This window comes from Zingiber officinale, chromosome 2B, assembly GCF_018446385.1.
Source record: "Zingiber officinale cultivar Zhangliang chromosome 2B, Zo_v1.1, whole genome shotgun sequence".
In the NCBI taxonomy this organism is placed as follows: Eukaryota; Viridiplantae; Streptophyta; class Magnoliopsida; order Zingiberales; family Zingiberaceae; genus Zingiber; species Zingiber officinale.
The window spans coordinates 48,833,419-48,842,204 of NC_055989.1; the positions used below are offsets into that span (position 1 = coordinate 48,833,419).

The 8,786-nt window shown below is 39.8% G+C and overlaps 1 non-coding gene across 1 annotated transcript; it reads left to right on the top strand.

The window, feature by feature from the left end:
• Nucleotides 1–8,359: 8,359 nt before the first annotated feature.
• LOC122049988 lies at nucleotides 8,360–8,465 on the top strand. Its single transcript, XR_006131213.1, has one exon. It is a non-coding gene; the product is annotated as a small nucleolar RNA R71 (small nucleolar RNA).
• Nucleotides 8,466–8,786: the final 321 nt, after the last annotated feature.

The window sequence follows — 8,786 nt, forward strand, 5'->3', positions numbered from 1 at the left end:
ATAGAAACAAAGAAATGGAAAATCCACAAGAGTTTACATCAATTTATCTCACAAATACTCCCTCCATCCTAGAACAAAAAGATCTACTCCATAAAACGAAGAAAGAAAACCAAAGATAAGAAGATTACAAGCATTTCTTCAATCCCAATCCAAGAAGAGGAGAGAAAGAAAACTTATCTACAATATAGCTCCATCTTCGGATCCAATCCTCGCTCCCGGAGTCGAATTCGCCAAGATCTCCCTTTAGATCGCCCAAAAATCCTCCCAAGAATGGGAGGAATCCACCAAATCTTGCTTTCTCCCAAAGGGGAGAAGATCCCCTTTCAAATCTTCAAAGAGGCTTTAAATAGGGGGGGGCTTTCGGGCGCCACACGGCCCCGAGGAATGGCCATGTGAGGTCCACACGGCCAGAGCCTTTCCCCTCTCTGCCATCCATAAACGGCCGTGTGGTGTAAACGGTCGTGGACAACTCCCATCAAAACCTCCAAGCACGGCCATGTAGATCCGCACGGCCTGGACTGCCCCAGCTTCTGGAAACCTGGCACGGCCATGTGGTGCACACGGCCAGAACACTTTTAAGCACTGGGAACCCTGCACGGCCGTGCGGAACACACGGTCAGGGCCTTCTTGGTCTCTGGAAACCTTACACGGCCACGTAGATCCACACGGCCATGTAAGGATTAAACTATGATTTGCTTCAAGACTTGGCACGGCCGTGTGAGGTTCACACGGCCAGGCCGAGTTCCTTATCTATTTCTCCTGGTTGACCACACGGCCAGAGCACTCCACCTAGGCAGGGTCGTGTGTGGCACACGGCCAAGTGCTTTCTCCAATGCTTAGCTCATAAGTTTGTCTAGGAATGTAGAATCTTCACCAAATTCGACTCCTGTGTACAAAAAATGCACAAAAAGCAGATCTCCGAACAAAAAGAGTAAATATACTAAAAGGAAAGCTGGAAGTATAAAAATGCATAGATCAAGCAAGCTCAAAGTATGTAAATGTGTGTCAAAACATGCATAAAAGTATATAAAATCTACGCACATCACACCCCCAGACTTAAACCTTTGCTTGTCCTCAAGCACAATGATGCAATCTAAATTCATATGTTCTACAATACATTCATAAACCCTATTGTACTTTCCTAACTCTATCAAAGAGTTCCAATAACAAGCATAATCATGGAAACAAATCAAGTATGGCTCAAGCTTAAGTTGTTAGTTAGAGCCCTAGAGCCAATCATTTGATGATTGTATGGACTCATGTATATCATATTCTTGTATATATATTAAGGCATTTGGTTTTTGGTTATTATGCTTATTTTTATTAGTGCCAGATAAAATAAGTATAGTAACGTCCTTGAGTAGAACGTTCTTACCTATATCAATCGATTGGTTGAATCGATAGTGAGATGATATAGGGAACACTACTCTAAATCATTCCTAGTCGAGTATTAACATTCAGGGACAATGTTAATACAATAAGACTAGCATGTAGGTCAGCTCGATGACTTGATCTCACAAGTCATGGATATAGAGATATCAAGCTGACACATGGGTATGCATTAGAGAATGTATACTGAATGACCCGCCATGAGAAAGTATCATGGATCGTTATATGAGTGTCATATACTTTCTCATGTGGCTATTAGTATGACTATTAGTCCTTTGACCTGAAGTCACCATGGTTCCCTACATAAGGAGTTATGTACTTTGGTTTCGTCAAACGTCACCCGTAACAGGGTGGACTATAAAGGCGATTACTGGGTATGTAATGAATTATGCAGAGGGATGTGAGTGATGTAGATGGGATCTATCCCTCCCAGATGACGGGAGCGACATCAGTATTCTTGATAGAGTTAGACCACAAAGTGCATGGCCATGCCCAAATGAGTCAACATTAGATGTTGAGCTCATTTGATTGAGTGAGTCTACTTGGAGTTCAAGATTTAGTTTGATTAGAGGATGACACGGTCTATGCCTCACATTGATCAATCTAGATGTCTAGGATAGAAGGACAATGTCACATATTGTGAGGAGTCACAATTAGTAGTCACAAGGTGATGTTGGATCTCAACATTCTTGTAACTTGGGTAGTAATGATGTATTGCTAGATACCGCTCATTACTTATGCTTCTAAATGAGTTTAGGGGCATTGCCAACGTTACAAGAACCTATTGGGTCACACACAAAGAACATGTGGATGGAGATTTGGTTCATATGATGAACCAATTGGATTAGGTTCATATGATGCACCAAAGATTGGATTCAAATTAGACTTATTGAGTTAGACTCAATTAGATTCAATTGTTGAATGAGTCTAATTTAAATTTGATTTATTGAGTCAATTTATATTAATGAATTGAGATTCATTAAATTGAAATTGACTTGAATCAAAGGTTGGATTTAACTCAACAAGGAAGAAAATTGGTCAATTTTGACTTGACCAAATGGATGTTGAAACATCAAGTTTGACTTGATGCATTGCCACATCATGTAGGTTGACTCATCCTACATGGCATGACACATAGTTGCCACATCACCTCCACCTCATGAGGTGTGCCACCTCATGGAGGTTACACCTTCCTCTTTGCATTAATGTGGCCGGCCACATTAATGAGGGAGGTTTTCATTGTGTGGCCGGCCACACACTTTATGGAAGGAGTTTTTATTTTGTGGTAATTATGTGTGTTGAATGCTTGATTCTTCTTCTTCCTTAGTCTCTTCTTTCTCCTTCTCTTGAGGTTGCCGTGTACTTTTCATGGTGGAAGAAGGTGGGTGAGTGAGTTAATCCAAGAAGTCCAAGAAGAAAGGTAATATTTTAGAGGAGTGTATTGTATTCTCTTCTTTGCTTTCCTTTCTTCTTCTATTCCCATCCGAGAGCCCTAGAGAGTGCTAGCACACTTGGGGTCTTTCTTCTCCATCCTTGAATGCTAGAGAGCATTCCTTGTTCGTGTGGATATCACTAGAGAAGTATCTAGCTTGATACTTTGGAGATCCGACACGTACCTTGGAGGAGCGGGATTTTGCGAGGGCATGCTTCAAAGGTAAAACTCTCAACACATAGATCTAGGAGTAGATCTAAAATTTTTGAAACTCGTACTCGTATTTTTGTTCGGTTTTCCTTGCACGGATCTACGACTTTGGGTGATTCGGGGTTTCCGCGACGCGAAAAAGCGGTTTTCGTGGCCCGAAAAACCCAACATAAGTATCCTGTGCACAGTGTAAAAGTAACTCAAAAACCCTTCAAGTTTCAATCTATGTCCTAGTCAAGTCGTCATCAAATTTGAATTCCTAATGTTTCCAGTGAGAGACAAGTAACCAGTGATAGGCACTTACTTGCCACTCACTTGGTTCATATTTCTCAACCAACCCAAGGTCTCAAAGGTGTGCTCAATCTCAAGAGAAGCTAAGCAGTCATTTCCCCAGTAACCTAACTCGGTCTCAAAGGGGTGACTTGCTAGATTCCACTCACGACAACTATTTTTTATATCCCTTATTTTTTCATTGCTTTTCTTTTTCAATTTTTTTTCATAAGTATTTGCATTGGGCAAATCTTATTTCACAAGTGTACTTTTAGCACAAATGTTGGGATATTTTGATTTTTCCAAATGAGCTTGCATGAGTTGAGCCTCATCCAGTAACCAAAATGAAGTTTTAAAAATCACCATGGAAACCAAGTACTAAGCAAACAAGATGAATCATGACTATTTCAATAATATCAACCATTCAAGTATCAAGTCAAAGTGTAGCGAAAGTAAGATTCTTAAGGTCAAGCCAAGACTAAAACTCATCTCCATATGATTCTTAGCTTGTTTCATGCTACCCAAGATAGAGAAAAGAAGTACATAAAGCTTACTACTAGCATCATTTACAACATCATGAATCTAGGTAATGAACGTGCTAACATTTTATCTTGAAGACAAGAAAGCATAAAAGTGAAGATTGATGTTCTCAAGATGTTTGCCAAAATTATTTCAAAAGATAATCAAATGACTATCAAAACAAACACTCAAGCAAGACAATCAAAATAGAATGCAAAACAAAAACTACACATGCAGAAAACAAGAAAACAATCAAAAACTGAAACAAAAAGAAATCAGGTTTGACACCCCCCATACTCAAACTATTCATCGTCCCGATGAAATCAATATAGTGGAGGTGGAGGTGGAGGGGGACGAGGAAAAGGGTGCCTACGACGTGGCTGACCAATGGGAAAACTCGGGAAACCAGGAGTTTCGCTTAGGATTACATGATACTCAAACAAAGGATCAACTTGTTGGCTAGTGACACTCATGCTCTACATAAAGTCTCTCATTCTAGCTTGATCAGTATCATAATCCTGGACAAATTCGGCCACTTGACCCTGAAAATTCCTTGTGAACTGAAAGTGCTCTTATACTTCTCTAAACTGATTATCTGATAAAGAGAAGCGGCCTTCCAACATTCTTCTTTGGGCATCATACTTCTCATGGAGTGATTCTAGAGAAGTACGGAAATCAGAAAAATCAAATCTGGAGGAACCCGTACCATAAGCAAAAGAATGTCTAGCAGGATCCGGATGTCTGGAAGGCTGCGGGTATCCAAATGTTGAGGGTTCAATGTGTGGCTCTGTGTCTCCGGATATAGAGGGAACATTTTTGGGATCGATATCGGTGATTACCCAATTAGCAGGGTTACGAATAGACGTTCGTCCAGGACAAGGAAGAGGTAGAAGAAAACCATTCCTCCTAGGAAATGCAAACCCAATCTCATCCCGAACGATCATCTTCATGGCAAGACATGCATCCATGTCAATCATATCATTGTCATGAATAACTACTAACCCTTCTAAATCAATTTCCAAATTATTGGCTACTTGGGTAATCAAACCACCAAGCACTATTGATCCCAAAGATGCCCTCGCAGTTCTCATTAAGGTTTGTAAGAAATGAAAATCGGAATCAAAATCAACCTTATATAGCATAGCCCATAGAGAATAAAGTTCTACCTTTTTGATGACTCCATCACTATCACCTCTACCAAAAATAGTTTTGCTCATAATTCTATGTAGATATCTAAAAACTGGGTTTTGCATGTGAGAAGCCTTAGCTCTAGAGGGCTCATAAGGATGATCTAGTCTAGTAATTGAATTCCAAAAATGGTTCCAATTGAATCTAGAGTCAAATCTTCGAGAGCTACCGGAGGAAAATCCAAAACAAGTATTAAAGTCACTAAATGTTCATTGAATTTCTTGATTCATTAATCTAAAAGTTATTCTGCCAACATAATCATCCTCATTGGTAAAATGGACATCTAACGAACTCAGAAACTACAGAACAAGACGAGGATAAGTTGGTAGATGTGAATACAACATATCACTCCAATCTAAGAACCCAATCATCCAATCTATGTTATACCTAATTCCCATCATATCTAAAATAGTTGGGTCCATATACCGAGTACACACAATCTTTCTATTGACAAGAATTGCAAATCTAGTAATTTGATCATCATTTCTAAATATAATATTGAATTCATTGTCATTACCTTCGTTGCGTAATATCCTCTTCCCTTTGCCCTTCATTGGTTGTTTTCCTTTATCCCTAGATGGTTCCTTCTCTTTGTCTCCACTAGATCCACCACCTCCTTTGCGAAGTTTCTTCAAAAGATTGGACATCTTGTTGAGTTTAGATGAGGGAAGGGACTATTTAGGGTTAGAGAAGTAAGATCTCAAAGAAACAAATCTTTGAAGAACAAGATTTGAGGTTAGGAGAACAAAGATCTTGAGTGTTGGAGAGGAAAAGAATCTGGATCTAAGAGAGTTTGAGGAAATGGTTGAAGAAAAGAGGGATTTTAAAGAGATTGAGAGAAAAGAAGATGTTTTAAGAGAGGTGGGTGTGTGAGGGACACGGCCAAAATCTGGTCGTGTAAGGAAAACACGGCCTCTTAAGGGCTTCTCCACACGGGTCATGTAGATCTACACGGCCCCTCCCTTTTCCTCCTCAGCTTCACTCACACGGTCGTGTCTGGGACACGGCCACATCCTTCTTCTTCTCGGCTTTCTTCACATGGCCGTGTCTGGGACATGGCCTTCTAAGTTCTCTTCTCTGGATTTGGCACATGGTCGTGTCTGGAGCACGGCCGATGCAAGCTTTTGCTCTGATTTCACCACACGGCCGTGTCTGGAACATGGCTGAAGAACTCTCCTTCTCTGGATTCTTTGCACGGTCGTGTCTGGTACACGGCCATGCTCCCTTCCTTCTCTGCAGACTCCATGCGGCCGTGTCTGGTAGACACGGCCAGGTCATCTTCCTTCTCTGCATCCTTTGCCTGGCAGTGTACAGCACACGACCCTGTTTTATTTCATTTGATGTTTATTCTCCTAATCCACTTCTCCAATACTTCCATGCCCATGAAGAAGTCATGGCCAGCTCATGGAAGTAGATTGTAACCTGAAAACAAAACTAAAACATAGTGAAAACAAAATAAAGATGAAAATACAAAATACAACTAACTAAAAGAACCCTTGGGTTGCCTCCCAAGAAGCTCTTATTTAGGGTCTTTAGCTCAACCAATCCAACTTATTCTTCTCTTTTCCTTGCCCTTGGAGGGCAGATATATTTTTCATTTTTATTGGGAGGTCTCCTCCCAACATCCTCCACCAAATTGTTTTTTTCATTAGGTGGCCTTCCATGAGGATGGAAATTCCATTCCTCAAGTTTGTAAATGCTTCCCTGCTACAAGCATTTAAAAGAGAAGAAACATCGTTAGAGATATTAGATAAATCATACTCCAACCGTTCCTTACCAATTACCAATGACAACTTATGATTTTTAACATCAATAATTGCTCCAGCTGTAGCAAGGAATGGTCTTCCTAATATGATAGGAATTTTAGGGTCCTCGTCCTTGTCCAACACAACAAAATATGTGGGAATAATACTCCCACCAACTTCTACTGGCACATCTTCAATAATACCCATAAGGTACCTGCAGGAATGATCAGCAAGTTGTAGTGCCATAGTAGTAAGTTTAATGTTTTTGAGACCTAACTTATTACAAATTGAATAGGGAATGAGGTTAACACTTGCCCCCAAATCACAAAAAGCTTTTTCAATAAATTATGTTCTTATCTTGCAAGGAATATAAAAGCTCCCTGGATCCTTTAATTTTAGGGAAGTGTTCTTCACCAAAAGAGCGCTGCATTCCTCAGTTAGTGCAATGGTCTCTTCATCTCCTCTCTTTCTTTTATTTGACATGATGTCCTTCAGGAATTTGGCAAACTTTGGCATTTGAAGAATAGCATCTATAAGAGGAACTTCAACGCATATCTCTTTAACCTTCTCCAAAAATTTGCCAAATTCTTCATCCTTTTTAAGCATATTGAGTCTTTGGGGAAAAGGGATAACTTTGCTCTGATGGTTCAGTGGAAGAGTCTCTTCAACCTCAATGGTATTCTCCTCATTATTAAAAATCTGACTAGGTGTAGGAGGAGAGAGCTCTTCTTCATTTTGCATCCCTTTTTGAGCAGTCACTTGGGGATTTCCCAAGGTCCGTCCGCTCCTAAGCTCAATTATGTTGCAATGCTCCATAGGATTTACATCAGGTTTTCCAGGAAGTTGTCCTGGTGCTCTAGAAGATGAGGAAGCTAGCTGGGCAATTTGGCTATCCTGAATCTTTTGATGCTTTTCAGAATTATCCATTCTCTGAGTAAACTTCAATAGATCCTGCTTCATTTCATTTTGATTGGAGATAATTTCTTCAAGCATCTTTTCAATTTTGGATGTAGGAAAGCCTTGAAAAGATTGTTGCTGAAAATTTTGTTGCCCAGATTGAAAATTTGGTCTTGCCCCCATAGATGGTCCTTGATCCTGATTATTTCTGTAAGAGAAATTTGGATGATTTTTCCATCTAGGGTTGTAAGTATTTGAATACGGGTTGTTCTGTCTTTGATTGAAACCCATAATTGCATCACATTGTTCCAATTGATTAATTTGTGCAGTGATAGCTCCCAATGGACATGAGTCATTTGAATGTTCTGAACTCCCACATACTTCACAAGATATAGCAATGGCATTTACCATATTTGAACTAGTCCCCATATTCTCAAATTTTTTTGTAAGAGCATCAAGTTTTGCCGTCAATAAAGTCACTGCATCAACATCAAACTTTCCTGATGCTTTTGTTATTGGGTTTATTGAAGGATGACCACCACTTCTTTCATTTGCCCATTGATGATGATTTTGTGCTACACTCTCTATGATTTCCTCAGCTTCATCCAAATTTTTATTCATGAGTGCCCATCCAGCAGCTGAATCAAGGGACACTTTGGTATGATAATTAATACCATTATAGAAAGTATACAACACTAACCATCTTTCCAAACCGTGGTGAGGGCATTGTCTGAGCATACTATTGTATCTATCCCAAGCTTCAAATAGAGATTCTGAGTCAGCTTGTTTGAAACTTGCAATCAAATTCCTCATATGAGCAGTTTTACTTGGGGGATAGAATTTATCAAGGAATTGTTGCTCACATTGTTCCCAGGTGGTGATACTGTTGGGAGCCAAAGAATTCAACCATTTCTTGGCCCTATCTCTCAAAGAAAACCCAAATAATAATAACCGCACTGCTTCTGAAGGAACATCATTCATTTTCATTGTCCCACATATTTCATAAAAAACCTCTAGGTGTTGATTAGGGTCTTCATGTGGTCCTCCACCAAATTGATTTTGCTGCACCATGGAAATAATTGCAGGTTTGATCTCAAAATTATTTGCCTCCACTGAGGGTCTTGAAATACTAGATC